Source organism: Pinus tabuliformis, chromosome X, assembly GCF_031772625.1.
Source record: "Pinus tabuliformis cultivar Carrire ecotype Pingquan chromosome X, CPIR1, whole genome shotgun sequence".
In the NCBI taxonomy this organism is placed as follows: Eukaryota; Viridiplantae; Streptophyta; class Pinopsida; order Pinales; family Pinaceae; genus Pinus; species Pinus tabuliformis.
Window position 1 is genome coordinate 322,939,990 of NC_142308.1, and position 23,236 is coordinate 322,963,225.

General features: G+C 38.0%; 1 pseudogene; it reads right to left on the bottom strand.

The window, feature by feature from the left end:
• Nucleotides 1-17,935: 17,935 nt before the first annotated feature.
• On the bottom strand, nt 17,936-18,340 carry LOC149139767 (tropinone reductase-like 2 pseudogene; annotated as a pseudogene).
• Nucleotides 18,341-23,236: the final 4,896 nt, after the last annotated feature.

Sequence of the window (23,236 nt, forward strand, 5' to 3'; positions counted from 1 at the left end):
CTTGTTATCTTTGGCAATGATCTGACTAGCTACATTACTCACTAGCGATGTCAGCGCTATAGCTCAGTTATGCCCTTGCAATGATCCAGATTGGGTGAATTTGTTCCAACAGTTGGCCTTCCAGATGACTCCATCAATTGTGCTACATTCCTTTGAGATAAGCTCACTCTTCCACCTTTCATGGAGACTCCTTCTCCTATTTAAACTCTCACCATGGCTATGCATTGCTATTTTATGATAGTTGGCTAGTTGAGCAGTGCTGTTAGTGTTTGTGAGTTTGCTAGATAGCTGGTGTGAGTGTGACAAGTGTGGGATTGTTGATAGCTTTTGGAAGGTTGTGAAGTTCCCTTAATCTTGTGTAAAACTTATGAGTGAGAGATACTTGTATGTTGGGAGATCCATCTTCAAAGAGTGAATGCTTGAAGGACATGCTGGCTGGATCCCTATGAGAAGGCTTGTGACGTCAAGACTTTGGTTGTAAGCTTACTCTTATTTCATTATTAATACAATCAATGATGTTTTCCTATGTCTTGTATGTAATTTACTTGATAGCTCATGACTTCTTGACTTTGTGAGTAAACAGATCATTGTTGTTTTCTGGTTATATGCTTTGTTGTATTTCTTTTGCATTGTTTCAGGTTGATCACTCATTAGGAGAAGGAAGCAGAAGCTGGAGCAGTGCAACAAAACTCCATCGACCACCGGTTGAGGTAGGCCTCCAACTATGACTGTTTAAGGAAAGCTATTGTTGATCTGTCCTTGTTTGTGACTAGACCCACTCTAGGGCTAGAGGGGTTGCCTCTATCCGCAAGGGAACACTTTCCTGCATCACAAATTGGCGACTCCGCTGGGGAGCTTGACCTTTGTTCTTTCTTTGTTTGCTCTTATTTTTGGTTTTTGATTTGGTCTCTTTTGAAGTTTGGGGGCTAGATATCAGTCTCTTGAGTTTCCTGGCTTGATCTAGGAAGTACCTCTATTTGATTGGAGGATTGGCTGCTTTTGATTTGGGAGTTTTGGTTCGCCTGTCATTGTTTTGAAAGTCATCACGGATTTGAATTTAACAGTCATGCTATCATCGCGCTCACCCTTTTGTAATATCCTGTGCATCGCGTAATTACGCCTCGCAGTCGCGACGGTTCTGAGAATCTGACCATTGCGGAAAAGTCGTGTACTTCTGCGTTGACATCGCTCTGTTGCTACGGCTAGTGCTTTATCAGTGCTTGTTGCTTGTGTATTACCCGCGCTGATTGCCGTAGAATTGATTTTCTCAATTCTGCCTCCTTAGTCCATCAGTCCTGTTGGTCCCTTTCTTTTCTCACCTGCTTAGTAGCTTGTTTTTCACTGTTTATGGTTAAGGCACTCTTTCGTGAGCTTTGTTGAATGAATCTTGCTTTTTTGCTTATGTGACCTAGTTCATTATTTCAAGTCTCTTGGATCAGTTTGGCTTGGTTTCTTGTTTTCTCAAGGTTCGTTTGCAGCTTCTTGTCGGTTTGATTGAGCCTTACCCTTTGCTTGTTTTTGGTTGATTGTTTAGTGACTGTTATTGAACCAATCTTTGGCATTGATTCAATTTCTCTTCACTACTAAACATAAATCACAATTGTTTGGATCAACCAGTTTTTTCCACACTTGCTTGTTGCTTATTTGTTTCTTCTAGATTTAAAGACATCAAAACCAAAAAGATTGCATTCATTTAGTATATGAAAGTGAAAGTGAATTTTCATTTCAAGTTTGCATATTGGAAAGTGAATGGTTAAATCTCTCATTAGTAGTATTTGTGCACTTTAGGAATTGATGTCTGTATGCATTGAGTGACTACCTTTGTTGTCTTGGTTTTCTTGGTTTGGAAATGATCTCTCTACCCTCCCGTAGGTAGGTGTTCATTGAAGAAAAAGGATTTTTCATTCATTCTAGCTGCATCCTAGGATTTATTGTATACATACGATAAGGCCTGAAAACTGAAACATAATCCAAGATTAACTCTAAAATGAACTGAATAAATCTAACAACGCATTGAAACATAATGCACACTATTTAGAGGTCTAGGCTAGAGACGTGCTCCGGAATCGTTAAACCTAGTCACTTTTGTTTCCACTCAAGGTTGGGTAATTCCTCCTTCTGTGACTCAATAGTGGTCTAGTACAGAATTGTGCTCCCATGTACCGTTGAGTATATGTTGGGAGACCCCACTAGGTTATCATCCTTTATCCTTAGGAAGCCGTGTCTACCACCTTACAAACCGTAACACATCGAACACAGCATTCGGGAAGATTGACTGCTGTACGGAAAGTCCTTGGTTTTCATATGACTGCCAAGGTGTATATGTAGTTTTAAGGATTTGTCTAGTAAACCTTTTGCCTAGTTCTCCAGAGTAGTCACTTTCATTCCTTTTCAGACTCCCTAAAAGAAAATGTCCATCTGAGCACTTGTCACTTCAGGCTCATTAAATATTTGAAGGCGACTAGAGTCATCTTTTTGTCCTTTTCTTGACTCTTTAAAGATGAAAAGGTCAAGTTCTATTCCTGTGTCTTAAAATTTATTCGGCCACGTTCACATTTACCCTGGTAGATCTTGTTTGCATTAGCTTGAGTAGTGTTCTTTCTTGTTAGTTTTCCTAGGGTTTTTGAATCATCATCCTAGCGGAATCACCGATCCCGTCTCTCGTTCCAAGTGACCAAGGGTCTCCCTCTTCTATTGCTCCTGAGATACCGGTTGTTAGTGATACTCTCCCTATTATTCCAAGTATCCAATCGATTAACTCTCGCGCTCCAGAAGACAAACATCACACAAACCCAACCAATCGACATCTCTGTTAAACTAGGGGTTGTCGAGCATATCCATGTCAGAGTAACTTGTACTCCGGAGGAGATTCAACTCTATACTAATCTTTTTCGTGAATTCCGTGATGTATTTGCTTGGTCTTACGAAAAAATGCTTGGCACCGATCCTAGCATCGTGGTGCATGAGATACCTACGTATCCGGGTGCTAAGCTTGTTCGGTAGCGTCTACGCCCCGTGTACCCCCGAAAGGCTGCGGCTATTAAAGCGGAAGTTGAAAAGCTTCTTAAGGCTGGTTTTATTTACCCCATCCCACTCATAGATTGGGTCTCCAATATCGTCCCTGTGACTAAAAAACAGGACACTATCAGAGTCTGTGTTGATTACCGTGATATTAATCAGGTCTATCCCAAAGATAACTTCCCCACAGCCTTCATTGACCAGCTCATTAATGAGTGTGTTGGGAGTGAAATGTATTCATTCATGGACGGTTTTTCTGGTTATAACCAGATTAATATTGTGCCCACCGACCAGCATAAGACCGCCTTTATCTGTCCGTGGGGCACTTTCACCTACAAAAAGCTCCCTTTAGGTTTGAAAAACGCTGGTGCTACCTTCCAACACGCAATGTCTTATGCATTCCATGATATTCGACACATTGTGCAGCCTTACCTGGATGATCTGCCAGCTCATTCAGCAAAATGCCAGGACCATCCCGCTCACCTTCACGAAATCTTTCTCCGCTGTCGACACTACCACATCTGGCTTAATCCACATAAGTGTGTCTTCTATGTTGAGTTAGGTAAACTTCTCGGGTTCATCGTCTCCCAAGAGGGTATCCGTTTGGGTCCCCTTAAAGTCAAGGCTATCTTGAATCTCCCTCCCCCTACATCTTTGTAGCAATTGCAGAGTTTGCAGGGCGAAGCTAATTTTTTACGACGATTCATTTCGAACTATGCTGAAGTGGCCAAAGGCTATACGTGGTTATTGAAGTGGGATACCCCTTTTCTTTGGGATGCTACTGCTCAAGAGTCCTTCGAGCGCCTCAAGTTTCTCCTTGTTTCTGCTCCGTTGTTGCGTCCTCCTGATTATCATCGTGACTACACTCCGCTGCCGATACCACTATTGGCATGGTTCTCGTTCAAGATGATGACGATGACACTAAGCATGTCATTTATTATCTCAGCCACAATCTACTAGATACATAAACTCGATATGCTTATGTCGAGAAGTTGGCATTGGCTGATGTTTGTGCCATCCAACATCTTCTTGCGCACCACGATAGTGGTTTCTGATTGCAACCCGATGACGTACATCCTGTCACGTTAGTTGCTGGGGGGCAAGTACTCGAAGTGGATTGTTATCCTCCAAGAGTTCGACTTGGAATTCACCACTGCCAAGTCTAAGAAATTCCTTGTCTTTGCTAAGTTGCTTTGCTCTCTGCCATCTCTTACTGCGCCCTCTTGGTTAGAGGACCATATTCTGGACAAAACTCTGTTCTTAATTAGCACCCTCGATCCCTGGTATGGGGATATCATTGTCTATCTACAAACATCCTCTTTTCGTCTCGATGTGTCTAAGGATGCTCGGCGACAGATTTGCCATCAATCTCATCCCTATCGTATTATTGGGGACACCCTGTACCGTCTCAGCGCCAACTCTGTTCTTCGCCGATACTTAACATTCGAGGAAGCTGAGCAAGTTTTAAATGACTGCCATTCTGGCACCTGTGGTGGTCACATGTCCAGATATGCTACTGCTCAAAAGATCCTCCATGCCGGTTACTTTTGGCCCTCCATCATTAAGGATTGCATTCTTGTCGTCCGCTCCTGTCACGAGTGACGAATCTACCAGCGGAAGATGCGTGCGCCTCCCACTCCATTGCACCCTGTTGTTACCGTCAGCCCTTTTGCCAAATGGGGCATTGATTATATGACCTGTAACCCTCGCTCGGCCGGGGGCATGGGTATATCATCGTTGCTGTTGATTACTTCACAAAATGGGCCGAGGCGATGCCCACACTATCTGAAGACGGTCACACAGCAGCGCAATTTTTGTTTAATCATGTTATCTCACTGTTTGGAGTCCCTCAGGCTATCATCACTGATCACGGTAAGCATTTCCGTAATCATATGATGACTGAGCTAACAACCCAGCTAGGCTTGTGGCATGATAGCTCGACTCCATACTATCCTCAGGCCAATGGCCAAGTAGAAGCCGTCAACAAGGTTCTAGTTACGATGCTTCAATGCACCATTGGCATGCACAAGTCTAACTGGCACTTGATGTTTTTATCTGCCTTATGGGCCTACCGAACTTCTATAAAGGATGCCACCGGTTTCACTCCGGTCCAATTAGTCTATGGACTGAAGGCTACCCTTCCCATTGAGTGCGAGATCCCTTCTTTGAAATTAGCCATCAAATTACTCCCCAACACTACTCCGGTAGAAGAACTCCTTCTTTACCTAGAACGGCTGGACGAGACTCGTTGACTAGCCTCTCTAGCGATTGAAGCACAGAAGAAGAGAGTGAAAACTCACTTCGATCATACTGTCCATCCTCGTTCTTTTGTTGAAGGAGATTTAGTCCTACTCTACGATCAAGCGAATGATAAGCTGGGGGCAGGAAAATTCGAGCCCATGTGGCACAAGCCTTATATTGTAAAGTGAGTTTTGCAAAAAGGGGCCTACGAGCTGATTGATTATGAAGGGAATCCTCTGGATAAGCCCTGAAATGGGCTTTACTTGAAAAAGTATTATGCATGAATTTCATGCACTTTGATTTGTACATACGTGTGTTTTTAGCAGGTGTGTTGTGTGTGTTTTTTCATGTTTTGACTTGGTGTGTAGGCATGATTGCCACTTATTGTGTCTTTTGCTTCTTGTGCAGATGTCTGGTGCACCTTACGTTGGTTTCGCTGATGGTGCCTGCCGTAGTACCCGCAACCTGTCTTCTGCGGCATGGGTGATCTACGATCCTCATGGTGAGTTGATAGACCTTCAAGGTGTTTGTCTAGGTTGTACCACGAACAATGTCGCTGAATATAGTGCTGTTATTGAGTTACTGGCCGAGGCGATCAATCTTGGTATTCGTACATTGGTTGTGAACCTGGATTCTTAGCTTGTCGTCCACCAACTCAATGGGCGATATTTTGTCAGAGACCATCAGATTTTAAGGTTGTATTTACGTGTTAAATTGTTAGAAAGGAATTTTGATTTTATCACATATCAACATATTCCACAAAGATTAAACATTTAATTGATGCATTGGCAAACCATGTATTAGACAGACATTTGCGTATCATGTAATCAAAACAACATATGAGAAGCATGTAAAACACAATAATAAACCATTGGAATATATATATATATATCGTGTGGCACACCAAGGCGCTCAAAAAATAAGTGTACATGTCCAAATAGAGTCTGTTTTCTCCATACATCCGAGACACATGTCTCTCAATAAATCATCAGCAGGAAATAAAACCTAGGTGTCTACTGCGGTGGGTTATGCTCCCTATAGCACACCACCGCTTGTGCCACCCGCCTCAACAGGCGGTGCACCCTGGGTACCACTCCTACTGTGTGGATCTGGAATGCTATGGGGACCTCCTCGATCCCCATGTAATCTGGGATCCCTGCTGTTAGGCCCTCAAGGTTCCGGGCCACTGTCTCCACTGTATCATTAGTTGGGGGAGCCAAAGCTAGTGTTGCGATGCCTTGCACATCCCTCCATGCCTCTGGAGCCAGTCCGACAGGTCTCACTGGTCCTACATCTGCATACCATAGCATTCGTCATTAGGACATATATATGAAAAATAAAAAAACATCATAAAAAATAAAATGTAAAAAAATGTGATCAAGTGTCTTACCACCATCATCCCATTGCTCTCCAGCGGGCAGCTGCATGTCAGGATCTCCGCGGAAGTCCATGCCAGCGTATGCCCAATCCTCAACGAAGATCATCTGGCGCTCCAGCCACTCTCAAAACAGTGTCCCCCACGACACTGGTCATCTGCCACCTCTTCGTGGCATGACGTGTGCCCACCGTGTGGCCCTGGTCTCACGTGGTCTAGGAAAATCCAAATCCATGTCTTGTAACTGCAATGCCGGCACCCACTCCAGCATGAGCGGGACTAAGATCGACCCGTAGCCAAACTGCTTCATCTCTCCTCGATGGCAGTTGGTAAGTTGCATCTTCATATTTGCCATCACTGTTTCTGCCCAGTTAAACATGGTTGGATTGAGACATTCGAGAGCCAACCAGAGATGGGTCTTCAATGCCTCGTGTTGGGCTTGGGAGCCCGTTGCCCATGTCACCATGAATAGCATAGCGCGAAGAACTACGTCCTCCACTATCGGGATTTCCACCTTCCTGCTCCTCGTTTTATGTGCCCGTGGGCACACTTGAGCCATCAACATCTCTAGGGAATCGCCCCCGGGTCATTGCCCCTCTAGAATGGGCCTCTCACCACGATGGGATAGCCTGATCAAAAAATATGTCTGTGGCATCAAATTCGATGTCTCGGCCTCAGATAATGAATTTCCCATCTTTGGGATTCCAGACTCGAATCAGTAGCTCCAATAAATTGGGTTGAGACCGAAGGTGCGGAGTAAGGAAGAATTTGAGCAATCTGCATGCCCGTAATGCATTTCGGCACCCAACATTGGCAAAAGCTTCCACATCATTATCATCATGCGTTCTTTCTTGCCAGACAAACACCATTATGGACTGCATGACGAGAAAAAACAAATTAGCACTTCGTTTGCAAATTTCAATGCGTAATTTGCACAAAAATATAATTTTGCGTCGCCATCATATCTGTTTTTAAAACAGATGTGATGACGCGAGGTTGCTAGTTCTATTTTTTCGCGGTCATCGCGGAAGTACATCACTTTCCCGTGATGATCGGAGAACGTTATGTGTAAATTTTTTCGGTCATCGCGGACCCGAGCAGTATACCCACGATGACCGAGCGGCGGAGCCCAACTCAAAAAATCTGCCTAAACTAACACATCTAACGTCAAAATGCATAAAAAAGACATTGAATTGAAGCGCAGGACGAAGTCTATCTACCTGGAAGAAGTTTCAGGATGAATGGTGGATGAACAGGGTCGAAATCAGCTCACCAACTTTGGTGCTTCGAGGTGAAATGAATAGTACCAATGGTAAAAATGAATGAATTACCCCCTTTTTATAGTAATTTTTGGAAATTAAAAAATTATATTTTATAAATGTGGGTTTTTTCTCATTTTTTATCACATGGTTTGTTAAAGAATGGTTTTTTAACTATGCTTTTACGTCTATTGTTCATTTTATATCGAATGGGTTTACGTTTGACATGCTTTGTGCATAGCTACAGGTAGTGGAGTTATGACAGCTTTGTGTACACTTGATCCATAAAGTCGTCTTTTACGCTCTTTTCCGACTTGAAAAATGAAAAGATAGCCGAGTTGTTTCTCTTGACTCATTAAAAGAAATAAGAGGTGGTCACCTTTAAGCTCTTTTCTGACCGTGTAACCATGAAAAGAGTGTCGGGCCTTTGTCATTTCAAGCTCGTTATTGGTTATGAAACATATGTGATTCCGACCGCTTTTTTACTTTTTCGGGTTGGAGTCACTAGTTATGAAAAGTACTCCTCGATTGTAACGGTCAGGCAGTTCTTTCGAGTATCGTTTTATACTTTTTTCGGGCTCGAGAGACACAAATCTACGAAAGAGAACCCCCCTGGAGTTTTCTTTTCCGTGTGTCTTTCAAACTCTCTAAACATGAAAAAGACTCCGAGTTTTACCTATGTCAGACTCGTTAAACACTGACAACATTGGACTCGTCACCATGACGAGACTCGAGCTTCTCCTTCCTAGGGCTCGTTAAATTATTTCCAGGTTGGATTCAACAGCAGGTTTATCATTGATTGTCTATGGCAGCTAATCACTCTTGAACATTGAAACTTTTGCTTCTTGCCGGGCTGGGACATCCATACATCATCATTTGGCCTTCCATGGGTTTGGGTTATCATTCAGCCTCATTCCATCTGATTCACGCCATCTCATTTGAGCCTCTGATCCCTTGGTACCTGAATGTTTCCACCCTCTGGAGTCGTGTCGCTGACATGTTCAAGAGTATAATCCTTCTGCAGTTTACACCCTCGCCTTCTCCTCTGATACTCTATTTCACCATCTACCGCTTGTTCCTTATCTCGTGTCGTTAATGGGGGAAACATTATGGCCCTCCTGTGACGGGTCATCTCCTGTCGACATCAGGTCATTATCCAAGAGATTGATCTAGAGATCCCCTTTGGTACCTTAGAGCTTGCATGCCTCAATGGCAAGCTCTTCGCACCTGACGGTTGACTTTCATCATTGGTTGTCAATTGGGTGATTCCACGAGTGTTCGACTTCGGCTCCTTTTTCACACTTCGTGGATTGTGCTAGACAGTACCTTGAGAACCATTGGCATTATTGGTGGTTTCTCTCGTGCTTGTTAACGGTTTCCATCATTGACCGGTAATCAAGCGATTTTCTATCATGCTCGACTTCAGCACATCTATTCACATGCTAGAATTTGTACTATGACGGTTAGGTTCAAGGCCCCGAACTCAGATTACATATGTTCAGGCTACATGGATTGGTTTATGATTTCATGACTCATTGATGGATGGCTGCGACCATACCTGAGTTTTCATGGATGGCTGTGACCATACCTTTATCATTATCATGGTCTCATTAGATGGATGGCTGCGTCCATACCACAGACCTAGTTCACATGTCTTTTGGATGACTCCGCCCATGCCTAGACTGCATTTAATTCATTATCAGAGATATCAGTTGTATTTGCATTCAGGTTCTTCCATATGGTGTTCCAACTCAGTCAGTTTCGTAAAGCATTTCACCCCTCCCACTCTCTCAAGCTTCATATTTTAGGGGGCATCTATTACACAGTAATTTGTCACCATCTTCACTCCAGTCCTTCTACTGTGTCATGTGTCCAAGTCAAACATGCTCATATTGAACAAACGCTCTCTGATGATGCCAAAAAACCCATTTTTCCTAAAGTTATCTGCCTCATCGTGTCTGTGGACTAAATATACGCACTGAAGGGCACTCATGAACGGTCCAGATGCGCTGCCAACATGGAAATACATCTAATTCCCGCGATGGCCCCGTTTTATGCTCCAGTGCGAGGTTACTTGTTATCTTTGGCGATGATCTGACTAGCTACGTTACTCACTAGTGATGTCAGCGCTATAGCTCAGTTATGCCCCCGCCATGATCCAGATTGGGCGAATTTGTTCCAACAGTCAGCCTTCCAGATGACTCCAGACCTGGTTGTTGGCATAGTTTGTATCGCCCTCCTTTCTCTGGCATGGCAGTTCCATCAATTGTGCTACCTTCCTTTGGGATAAGCTCACTCTTCCACCTTTCATGGAGGCTCCTTCTCCTATTTAAACTCTCACCATGGCTATGCATTGCTAGTTTTTGATAGTTGGCTAGTTGAGCAATGCTGTTAGTGTTTGTGTGTTAGTCTTTTCTTGAGTTGGTTTCATAACATTGTGAGTTTGCTAGATAGCTGGTGTGAGTGTGACAAGTGTGGGATTGTTGATAGCTTGTGGAAGGTTGTGAAGTGCCCTTAATCTTGTGTAAAACTTATGAGTGAGAGAGACTTGTATGTTGGGAGATCCATCTTCAAAGAGTGAATGCTTGAAGAACATGCTGGCTGGATCCCTCTGAGAAGGCTTGTGACGTCAAGACTTTGGTTGTAATCTTACTCTTATTTCATTATTAATACAATCAATGATGTTTTCTTATGTCTTGTATGTAATTTACTTGATAGCTCATGACTTCTTGACTTTGTGAGTAAACAGATCATTGTTGTTTTCTGGTTATGTGCTTTGTTGTATTTCCTTTGCATTGTTTCAGGTTGATCACTCATTAGGAGAAGGAAGCGGAAGCTGAAGCAGCGCAATGGAACTCCATCGACCATCAGTTGAGGTAGGCCTCCAACTATGACTGTTTAAGGAAAGCTATTGTTGATTGTCCTTGTTTGTGACTAGACCCACTCTAGGACTAGAGGGGTTGCCTCTGTTCGTAGAGGGAACACTTTCCTGCATCACAACAGGTTAATATATGTCAGCCATATCTTGTGTTATTCAACATTTAAACCCATCGTGTTCAATAAATTGTTGAAAATGGCAACAAGAAATGCTAAAAATAGAAGTGCTAAAAATAACATTGTTATAAATAGTAGTTTGGGTACCAGTGTTGGATTGAGCAACAGGGAATGAAAAATGGAAGTGCTAAAAATAGCATTGCTATTTTTAGCAGTTCGGGATGGATTTCTATTTTAGTCAGTCCCTAAACTAAAATAGTGAAGTAAAATTCGAATTTGAACTTAACAGCTGTTTGAAAATAAATTAATTAATTCACCATGAGTTAATTAGTTGTGAAAAATCAAACATGAAGTCTATGTGAGGACATGCAAAAGTTTCTCTATTAATTGAGGAATTTATCCATCAGTTAAAGAGATAAGGATGTGTTCTAATTTGAGTTGTAATTAGTTGGCTCATTTAACTGAGTCAAGTCCAGTTAAATTGATTTAAACAATTTGTTTAAATTAATGTGAGTTCAGTTAATTAATGCATGCTTGCATATAATCACTGCACTTCAAATAACTAAATATTATCTCATGAATAGCTCGTGCATGTCAGTTCAGACAGAGACCCAGTTGAGATCAGAGGAGGGACAATGTACTATCAGTTGGATGGATTTTTCCTATAAAGGAAACTCATCCATGGAGAAGGATTCATCTCCTTCAGGATTGCACAGTTGGATCAGAGGTTAGTGTGTGTGTGAAGAGGCCAATTCACACATGTGGCTTCACTAGACCACAAGAAAAATTGCGCAAGGAAATAGGAGGCTTGGAGGGCATATTAGGAGGTTTGAGAGAGGCCTTTGACTGTCTATGAGCAACAAAGGTATTGCAGAGAGAGCATGATAGCTTTTGAGTTTATTCTTTTTGTAACAATGGCTATATTTCCACTTGTATGATAATACAAAGTTGGGGTTTTAGGCTGAGGCTTTCCCCGTGATATTTCTTTTGTGTTATGTGTGATTGATTTCTCATTCTTAGTTATATGTGTTCTCTTGATCTTGCTCAATTCGATTAAGCTTCCGCAAAGTGTTGTAGAAGTAGATCTTGTATTGTGTTTTAATATATTGCATAATTTTTTGATCTACAGTGGGAATTTCTACATTGTATCAAAGCAAAGGTGATCAGAGCTATGAACGATATACAAAGAAGAGAAATTGAAGTAAAAAAAAAAAAAAAAAAAAATTGGGCTGCGAGTTTGCAGAGCAGATCTGAACATTTATGTGCAAAATTTTCAGAAACAAATAGCATATTTGGATTCCTTGCGAAAAAATACCCAAATTAAAAACAAAAAAATCAGCTGAATCAGAGTTCAGATGAGGGAGATATCGCTGATTTAAAATCAGCACTTTTTCCAGAAAATTTCGTGACGATGAGAAAGATGAAACAGATTGGTGTGCTAACCAAGAACCTGTATTCTCTTGAGGTTCAAGATGCATGCGAAACCTTGAGGAGCAAGGCAAAGGTTAGATACTTTGTGGTTGAGAGGGAGAGTAAATTACCTCTCAACATGCAGCGCCAGAAGAAGTCTCAAACAATTGTGGAGGAGCCACAATTAGTGAAACAACTTCAAGAGGTTGTGGAGCAGCCACACTTGGAGAAGCCGAGAGGATATCAAGTAGAGACATCTACTCATGAAGAGGCCTCCAGTAGGGGGGAATTTTGAACCAAGTGGTCAGAGGGATCACATGCATCCATACCTCCAGGTAGGAGGTGGGGCGATGTGGAATGATCGTCCCAAGAAGGCTAGAATAGGGGCAGGATCTTTGAGGTATCCAACCTCTTTGATTCGACTTTGCTACAAGAGCCCTGATGAGGAGTAGCAGGATTGGCTAAGTGGGTAGAGACAGATGCAGATGGAGCGGCAAAGAGAGCTACAGTGCAGGAGTCCGAAGACTGTGTAGAGCTAGCAGGCCGCAACAATGTGAGAGGCAGAGGAGTGTTGCACTAGTGCAGGATGGCACAGAGAGGTGTGCAATGGTGCGAGACGCATGGAGTGTTTCAACAGCTCAAAGGTTAAAGAGGGAGCACTTGCCAGCAGCAGGTAGAGCTTCAGCATCAGAGTATGTTTCTAGCCCAACAGAGAGGTCAGTGGGGAGTTTTTTGGTTTCTAGAGTTTCTGGAGCAACCACACTTGGTAGAAGTGTTGCATGTAGAACATTCCAAAGGTACAAGATCGGGTTCAAGTTGAATGTCTTTATTGTTGAAAATAAAAAAATATTGTATATAATATAAGTTCATTTCTAGTCCATGCACATGAGTTTTGTAACTCACTCTTGGACCAGCTCGTCTTGAGGAAAGGTTCTTGCAGAAGTTGAATGCATTACCAATCTTTCTTTCCCACTCCTTCCAGTCAAGTAGGAGTCGTTCAGTTTGGTCTCCCGATGGTTGGTCAAGTAGCAAAAATGTTGTATTTTCGGGTGTATCATTATGGATCGGATGAGTCCTTTTTGTAGGTATCCTTAATTCTTTCATATCTTAGATATGTTCTAGATGTTTTAGGTGCGCATATGTCAAAACGCAAATTCAAAAATCCGATCTAACGATCCAACGATTCCATCCTCTGCAGAGGTTTTGAAGAAGGATTAGTGGGTCTAGTGCCATCACTACAGATTTTCTTGGCTAGGGGGTTCTCTCTCTGCCGCTGCTTTCGTCGAATATCCCTGCAAGTGGTTAGAGCAATGAAACCTGGGTATGAAAAGGATTCTATTCCATATTACTTATTGGCAAAGTGAAACGTAGAGACTGGTGGTAATTCATTTAGCCCCGATAGTTAGAGAGCCAACTCCTCGCATCAAGCCCCGCATCAAGAAACCATAAATGCTAAAAATGGCAACAATAAATGCTAAAAATAGAAGTGCTAAAATATCACTGCTATAAATAGCAATTTGGGTACCAGTGTTGGATTGAGAAACAGGGAATGAAAAATGGAAGTGCTAAAAATAGCATTGCTATTTTTAGCAGTTCGGGATGGATTCCTATTTTAGTCAATACCTAAACTAAAATAGTGAAGTAAAATATGAATTTGAACTTAACAACTATTTGAAAATAAATTAGTTAATTCACCATGAGTTAATTAGTTGTGAAAAATCAAACATGAAGTCTATGTGAGGACATGCAACAGTTTCTCCATTAATTGAGAAATTTATCCATCAGTTAAAGAGATAAGGATGAGTTCTAATTTGAGTTGTAATTAGTTAGCTCAGTTAACTGAGTCAAGTCCAGTTAGATCGATTTAAATAGTTTGTTTAAATTAATGTGAGTTCAGTTAGTTAATGCATGCTTGCATATAACTGCTGCACTTCAGATAATTGAATATTCTCTCATGAATAACTCATGCATGTCAGTTCAGATAGAGACCCAGTTGAGATTAGAGGAGGGATAGTGTACTATCAGTTAGATGGATTTTTCCTATAAAGGAAACTCATCCATGGAGAAGGATTTATCTCCTTCATGATTGCGCAGTTCGATCAGAGGCTAGTGTGTGTGTGAAGAGGCCAATTCACACATGTGGCTTCACTAGACCCCAAGAAAAATTGCGCAAAGAAATAGGAGGCTTGGAGGGTAGATCAGGAGGTTTGAGAGAGGCCTTTGATTGTCTATGAGCAGCAGTGGTATTGCAGAGAAAGCAGAATAGCTTTTGAGCTGATTCTTTTTGTAATACTAGCTATATTTCCACTTGTATGGTAATACAAAGTTGGGGTTTTAGGCTGAGGGTTTACCCGTGATATTTCTTCTGTGTTATGTGTGCTTGATTTCTCATTCTCAGTTATATGTGTTCTCTTTATCTTGCTTAATTCGATTAAGCTTTCGCAAAGTGTTGTAGAAGTAGATCTTGTATTGTGTTTTAGTATATTGCATAATCTGTTGATCTACAGTGGGAATTTCTACATAAATTACACCCAACCCAATAACTTTAATAAATGACACCCAACCCATTATATTTCCCATTAAAATAGATAAAAGCACATGGATCAACAATAACAAATTCCCAGCCATTGGATCACATCAGAATCAATCTAGATCATACATTCAAAATGAAGCCATTACAATCCATGTCCATCCTTTCCACCAATTAAATTCAAGTGAAAAAACTATAAAAGGGGTTCAACCATAGCTAAAGTTGCATGTTTAACATTCAAACTGTTCACCAGCCCTGGAGACAAAACATCACAGAACATTTCATAGTATATTCAAGTTGGTTATTTCAGTTAAAACATAGTTTTCATACAACTTTATTTTCATTTCTCACAATTTTTATTTCAGTTTTCTTACAGTTTTATTTTCATGAAAATATATATTTTTTCTATTTTTCTATATTCTGAGTCATTTGCAAGTTGACTGGAAAATATGACACACTCAGAGTATTGGCTAGTATGGCTACCTATAGATGAAAAAGAACAGAACTCGTTTCTAGTTGAACATCAATCCTTTTCTACAATACAAATTCCAAGCAGGAAGGACTTCATATAAAGTTCTACACATTCATCCCAAAGCCAAAACAATGTCATAAAAAGTAGTTCCTCAATCAGAATTAATTGGAAAATGAGCCTCCTAGCTCCAATTTAAGAACAACTAGATGACCACTTGAATTAACAAGGAGAATCCACAACAAATTTTCCAAAAGGTTGTCTAGGCTTTAGCATAAATTGATGACATGTGGAAATAAACAATGGAAAATAATTTAGCGATAAATGACAACAGTTCCTTGCTCAACTGGCTATCAGTGACAAACTTGGAATGGCAAAAATAGACGTAGAAACTCCTTTATGCTTCCCTTTCTTCTAGTACTTGTCATATTTGTTGAGACATGAAACCAATCTAGATTAAATTTAGATTAAATTTCTAGTGAATAAGATGAAGATCATCATTATTTTTGCATTCTCTTATTTTTTTCATTTCTCTCAGTTGCATTTGAAGAGGAAATCTCTATCAATTGTTTTCCCTTGCAACATTTTCATAATCACTATGTTTCTCTATAACCTACTTACCTACTTAGCATTCAAATGCTCAAGATACTTCATCTGTATTTCAAATTTTCTTAAACCCACATTATCCTTCCCTTCATCAACTGTGACATATTTTCTGATAGCATCCTCTCCCTCTACCTTGTCAATCATTTTGTGGAACATCCACTCAAATCAATCTCCAAACTTCCCTTTTATCCTTTTAACTAAATTTTTAACATTTCCATTAATTATTTTAGGATGTCTTTGAGTGTTTCCAACCTTGTCAGACTTGAAATGGAGAAATAAGAATTCCATATCCAATTCAAAATTCAACAGACTTTATAGTTTTCAAGATTTAAGAATTTAATTTAAGTCAAACAATAGTAACTAGACCAGATCAATATCTTAGCCAAAAAAAGAACCAGATGTCACTTTTTTTAGTTGAAATTCCTCCTAGAGATTCCTTCATGCTTGAAGAGTGTTATCTATAGGAATAACAATATTGACAAACTCATAACCATTCCAACAATAAATTTGACAAACTCAGAACCATTCCCACAATAAATTTGACAAACTCGGAACCATTCCCACAATAGGAGAATCATTGACCATTACTAAGGCAAGCCTAGAGCTTCTATTGAGATGCTAAATTTCTTTAGCAAGGCAAGCCTACAAATTCCTTCATTCATGAATACTGTGACGATTAGGAATAAAAATAATGACAAACATGATGCTGAACAATCTAATTCAAACAATAGTAACTAGACCAGATCAACAACGTACCTAGAAAAGGAACCAGGTGTCACTTTTTTTGGTAGAAATTCCTCGTAGAGCTTCCTTCATGCCTGAAGAGTGTTATCTATAGGAATAATAATATTGATTAACTCAAAACCATTCCCACAATAAATTTGAAAAACTCAAAACCATTCCCACAATAGGAGAATCACTAACCATTACTAAGGCAAGCCTAGAGCTTCTATTGAGTTGCTAAATTCCTTTAGCAAGGAAAGCCTACAACTTCCTTCATTCCTGGAGATTGTGATGATTATGAATAACAATAATGACAAACATGAGGCTAAAAAATTTAATTCAAACAACAATAACTAGGCAACCCTGATATGTCAAACAACACCCACGGATCACGCAGCAGCAACGATCCAATGATTAACAGCGTTGATCCACTGATCAAGCACTCATCCTCCAAAACTAGGCACACCACTTCCGATTTGATCCTGCCTCCTTCATTATGGGATCCTTACACAGATGCTCACACAGATCCTCACTCTCAACAACAGATCCTCACACAGATCCTTTCATGGCCAGGTTCACCACGCAGCCACCACGTGGATCTTCCAAGCCGATTTCTTTTCCTTCTGACAGGGTCAGCGCGATCTACCACCACGGACTCGTGAAGATCATCACCATTATACAACACGGATTCGACGTTCGTCGCAGCTATTCAGCAAGGCATCATGACGTTCCACCCAAACTTGCGTCGTGTTTTTAAAATAAACCCGGGTGAAGTATTACAGTGCAATCGTCGCGACGATTTCGCCTTAGTCGCACCCTTCACTCAGCGTACAGGATCGACATCCCTGAAGCTCTAATACCATGATAAAAAGTGAATATATTAACTAAATGGCTCTCCAGGTGAGATAGCTGGAGAGTGTACAAACACTCATACACACCCTATTGCCATTGAGTCAGATGAGCCTCAAATATATAGGCTTTCACACTAACGGGATGGTTTCAACCACTCCCTAGATATTAGGATCTGAGGTCTAAGATTAGAGTCCCAATCCTATCATGATAACAATAATCTAAGTTTAGCTTTCTCCATTACTTCTAATAGAGGTGGCATCCCCTACCTTATAGTGTCGAATTGCAAGAGTCGTCGCCACGGCATAAGGAGAGACAACATTGAATCGGATCTCGTATTTGCCAAGCTCAGCTGCGCCGTTCTTGGTCAGCCCTATCACTCCATGCTTCGAAGCCTTTTATCAGTATGGATCGAATCTTCCTCCTACACTTGCAATGCTAGCAGTAGAGATTATGGTGCCCTACTTCTGCGAGAGCATCATGTAGGCAGCATGCTTAATGCCCAACATCACTCCTCTCAGGTTTACCCTCATCACTTGATCGAAGTCTTCCATGTCATACTCCGTTGCGATTTTACTTGCAACGATTGTTCCTGCATTGTTATACATGATATCGAGCTGCCCGTGCTTCTCCATGGCCAAATCCACCGCTGCGCTCACCTCTTCCTCTTTGCTCACATCACAATGCACATAAGTTGGGTGAGGGGAAACGGATTCTGCAAGCTTTCTCCCCACTTTGTCTGCAATTTCTGCGATTAGGATTTTGGCTCCGTTCTCTGTGAAAAGCCGAACGATGGCTTCTCCGATGCCCGCTACTCTGCTGGTAATTATTGCGACCTTTCCCTCCAATCTGCAGTCGAAGATCATTGGTCAGAATCTTTATAAAAGAGTAGTTTAAGGAGGCTATAAATTTACTTAAAATTAGTGGAAATTTCGGTATAATTTTTGTCAAAATCTAGTAGAAATTTTGGGAAATCTGGGTTACAAGCTTCATAATTTTGCTTGAAATTTTGGAGAATCTGGGTTGTCCAAAAAATTTTGGTTTTGATACTGCTGAATCTATTTCCACTATAAAAAACTATTCAAACACTTTTACAAATTTTTTGAAATAAAAATGTCTTCAACTAAAAATAATTTTAAAGAAAAATAATAATGTTATAATAAATCTAAGAAAGGAAAAAAATTATTAATTTTAATTAAAAAAATCAAAATAATTTTTACTTTCAAATATTATTTAAAATTTTGATGAAATTTGAAATAAGGATGAATTTTGATGAAATTTGAAATAAGGATGAAATTAGTATGAACCTTATAATGGAATTTAAGAATAAACAAAGATTAAAATACCATGGTAAAAAATCATTTTACAATGATTCTCATTATAATCAAATAAAAACAATAAAGGTGACAAGAGTGACTTAAATCATCATTACCCTGCTAGAATAATGAAATGGAGTTTCAGATTTTTACTATAATTTTTTATTATTATTTTTAAACTAATCAATAATAAGAAAATAGATGATTATTAATCAATAATAAGAAAATAGATGATTATTAAAAATGGTAAAAGGAAAACTTATATTATTAATTTTTTAGTGAGAAAAAATCAAACCAAAATTATTAATATTCTTCATTATCAAAATTAACAAGTAAATTGTCCATCAAATCAAAATACAATGATAAATAAATAAACTTTAAAGTTAACAAGAATACTATTTATCAATCAAAATGAAGTACAATGATAAATAATTGAATTTACAACCCTTTCAAAGTATTGATAGGCACATATGGTTACAAGGTGAAGTCTCCCATTGTCATCAATGGATGGACGGTGGAGGAGATCAATACTTGTTCGCTCAGGTGTGGGGGTTAATATACGTTGAAATTCGAGTGGAGTGGTAAATGTTAGAAGGGTAATTTTAAAGATGAATATTTTTTTGAAGTTTAAAAATATTGGTGAATTTTATTAATTTTTAATATGCAAACTCTAAAATGTTTATTGATATATTTGTAAAGTTATTTAAATTTATAATGATTTTATATATAGTCTCTATATAATATTGCCGTTTTTTAAGGCAAAATAATTTTATATTCTAAAATTTAGGCGAATCGTCTTCTATAAAAATTGGAAATTAGTGAATTTTTTTGTGAAAAGTCATAGAAAATTAGTACACTGAGCGAACATTAGCCCCTAAAATTTTCAGCTGAAGGCCAAGCAGAATAGTAAATGTGCATTCAATATTTGAGGAGATACTCTTTTCTAGAATTTTAGTAAGTTTTTCATTGGAGTTTGGATTGAGTTAGTCTCCATATATAAGAACTTAGAATTTGCAAGGGCATTTCCTTTAAGAATGGTTACCTTTGTTTTTTTCACTTGTGGTTATTGTATAAGTAGTCATCTTATTTAGAGTTTATTAGTTATTCTTTTGAATTTTGTCACAAATGATAGATTTTTAACTGCCATAATTTCTTAAATTGGATTGATCTCATTCTTAAAAGGGCAGGGTGGAAGTGAAACAAATGCCTGACATGTAGGATCAAGAACCAAGATAAATGCACTGTGAAGTTATCAATAACTATTAACAAGCTAAATTGAAGAAGAAATTACAAGGAATAAATTTGCAATGGATGGCTGCTTATCTTGGTATCCCGACTTCAATGCTTTCCTCCATCCACCTGCTCCCCAGAAAGATCTACACTTTGTTCTCTAAGCCATTTTCTAAGCCATTTTCTCCCTGTAGAGTTTGGGAAAAAAGGTTTGCATGAATAAACCATAGATCCAGTTTTTACATCTATATTTTTGTTTTCTTACGTGTTTCAAAACTATATTTAGATTCTTTTGGCACGAATTTCAAACATTTTTATTTAAAGGAGAAGGATTCTATCATAATTCTTAAGTTTATCTTTAATGGATTTTTTTTTTTAAATTAATAAAAATGAAAATAGTATTTAAGTTATTTTAAAATTATAAAAACAATAAAATATAATAATTAATTTTTATTAAAATTTATAAATGAATATTAAGTAGTTTAATTATAACAATATCTCATTGTTGTATCGATCAATATATAATTGAATCCTAAATTTAATAAGTTTAAAGTTAAAAAAATAAAATTAAAAGAAACATGATCTATACTACTTAAAGTTAAAAAAATAAAATTAAAAGAAACATGATCTATACTACATAAGAAAATAACGTATATTTATTTTGATTTTGAAAAATATAATATTTATAAATATATTTAATAAATCAATGTGAAAATATATTAAAGATGTATTTTTATATTTGGATAAGTTGTTAGAGATGTTGAGAGTGGGTGGGTAATTTCACAGTTTTAGGTCACTGAGTAGACTTGTTTGAATCATGTTTTAGATGGTGAAAATAAATTCAGCACCATCAAAAACTTCTAGGACACTCAAAATATTGAAGTTTGATAAATGTAACTTGCATTTACAAAAATCCCTACAAAGTTCTATCAAAATCTTACTGGATTTCTATAATTTTCTAGGCAAAAAAACATCCTGTTTAGACTGCGACAATTTTATCAAACCCTGCTGAAAATTTATTTTAAAACAAAGGCTAAACGCTCAGACGGTTGGCACAAAGGCTAAAGATATGGGGATAGCCATAGTTTGCCCTGGAGTTGAGCCAGGAGGAGCGAGAGCTAAGTAGAAAGTATAGTTCACTTAGTAGGGAGGGAGGTATGTTGGAAGCGCAAAGTAAACAAAACAGAAATAATTCACACATAAAACACGAGCTGCTACTCTTATATTGATCACACAAAATATGATGCTTACAATAAACAGGGTGAAGGGTATTTAAACTTTTTGGACTAGCAACTTGCCTAAAATATCTTGACATGCACCCACATGCAACCACACACTAAAAGTCATCTATCACTTAACTTGACTTGACTCGACACTCAAACACTCAATCATTCAATCACTTGGTTAAGTGACTCTCTATGTTTAGCCAACTCCAAGAAAAAGGTGAAAATCATGTTGTTATGATGATGATGATGGTGGTGGTTAACTTCCGCTGAGACCAAACATTGGTCTATTGAACCTAAAGAAACAAATTATAAACCTCTCTCACAATTGGCTCATAACTTCAACTAAATCTATAGCTATAAACAATGTTCAACATTAAATTTACTCAATTTTATCTTAAAAACATCGCATGAGAAAATATCTAAATTTGGTAGCTATGGTTACAGTGATGTGAGGAATCTTTTGATATAAACATGTCTAAACAAAATTTATTCAAAAAATCACAGAAATTTAAGGAATCTTTTAATATAAACATGTCTAAACAAAATTTATTCAAAAAAATCACAGAAATTTAGGCAAAATTTAGTAGAAATTTTTGTATATTTATTTTATCCTCTAGACAAATTTGCATACCAAACTTTTGTGATAATGTGACTCTCCATTGCATTTCTGTAATTACAAAAGGTGACCACTCTTTACAGATAATAAAGACGATAGATACGAAATGTACAGCACTTCAAAAGTTTCTGATAATGTGACTCTCCATTGCATTTCCGTAATTATAGGAAGGTGACACTCTTTCCCGCTAACGTAAAAAGAAAGGAAGGTATATTATTTATTTTGAGTAAGGACATAACGTAAAAAGAAAGGAAGTATATTATTTATTTTGAGTAAGGACATAACTAGAGCAAGTATTATTTATTTTGAATAAAGACATAAGAGCAAGTATTATTTATTTTGAATAAAGACATAATTTGGGCCATTATTATTTATTTATTTTGAGTAAGGATCCAATCTGAATCGGAACTGGAGTTGAGATTATAAGAATTATTCACGTGTAAATTTTTTTAAAGTGTAAAATACAATGTGTTATTTTTCATTACTTAAAGTATAATACTAAATAGAAAATATAAGACCAAATAAGCTTTTAACCATAAAAATTTAAGTTTTTCATAATATATATACAATTTTTAAAATTAATATATATATATATATATATATATAAAATTTATGTTAAAATATTTTATCCCGCAAATTAAAAATGGTTTTCTATTATTAATATATTTTTAAGTATATGCCAATATTAATTCTTATTAAAATATTTTACTAATAACGCAAATAAAATTTATTTATTTTTTATATAGAACATTAATTTTTTTATTTTAACAATTTATTTTTCTATATATAGATATATATGAAGTTCACATCGACATAAATTAATAACATAGATTTTGAAATAGTTTATTTAAATCTCTTGTTAAAATATTTTTTAAAAATATAAGATTTAAGCATCTTACTAATATGTTTTTTTTAGTTCTAATCATTTTTTTTAATTATAGGGGACATTATTTTTCTATTTCAAACATAATTTTTAGTTATATTTTTATTTTAAAGAGTGATGGATGCACAAACTTACACATCCCCTCATACTAGGTTGTAGAATGAGCCTCTCAGGTCAACAATATTATTACAATGAGAATATTAACCGTCATGTATTAAGTGACTGATGTTGTTGAGGGAGTCACAATTTTGCTGGCATATTGCAAGTGATTTTTTTTTTTCAAAAAAATTGACCATAGAAGTGTTTGAATTGTTTTTTTAATGGTGGAAATGGATTGCAACACCATAAAAAATATTTGGGCACCCAAAACCGTGAAACTTTACAGCTATAACCCAAATTTCCCTGGAAATCATGCCAAAATTTCACTATTTTCCAAACAAAAATGTCCTAAAAGAATGATTCATATATTATGATGATAAATATAACTATCG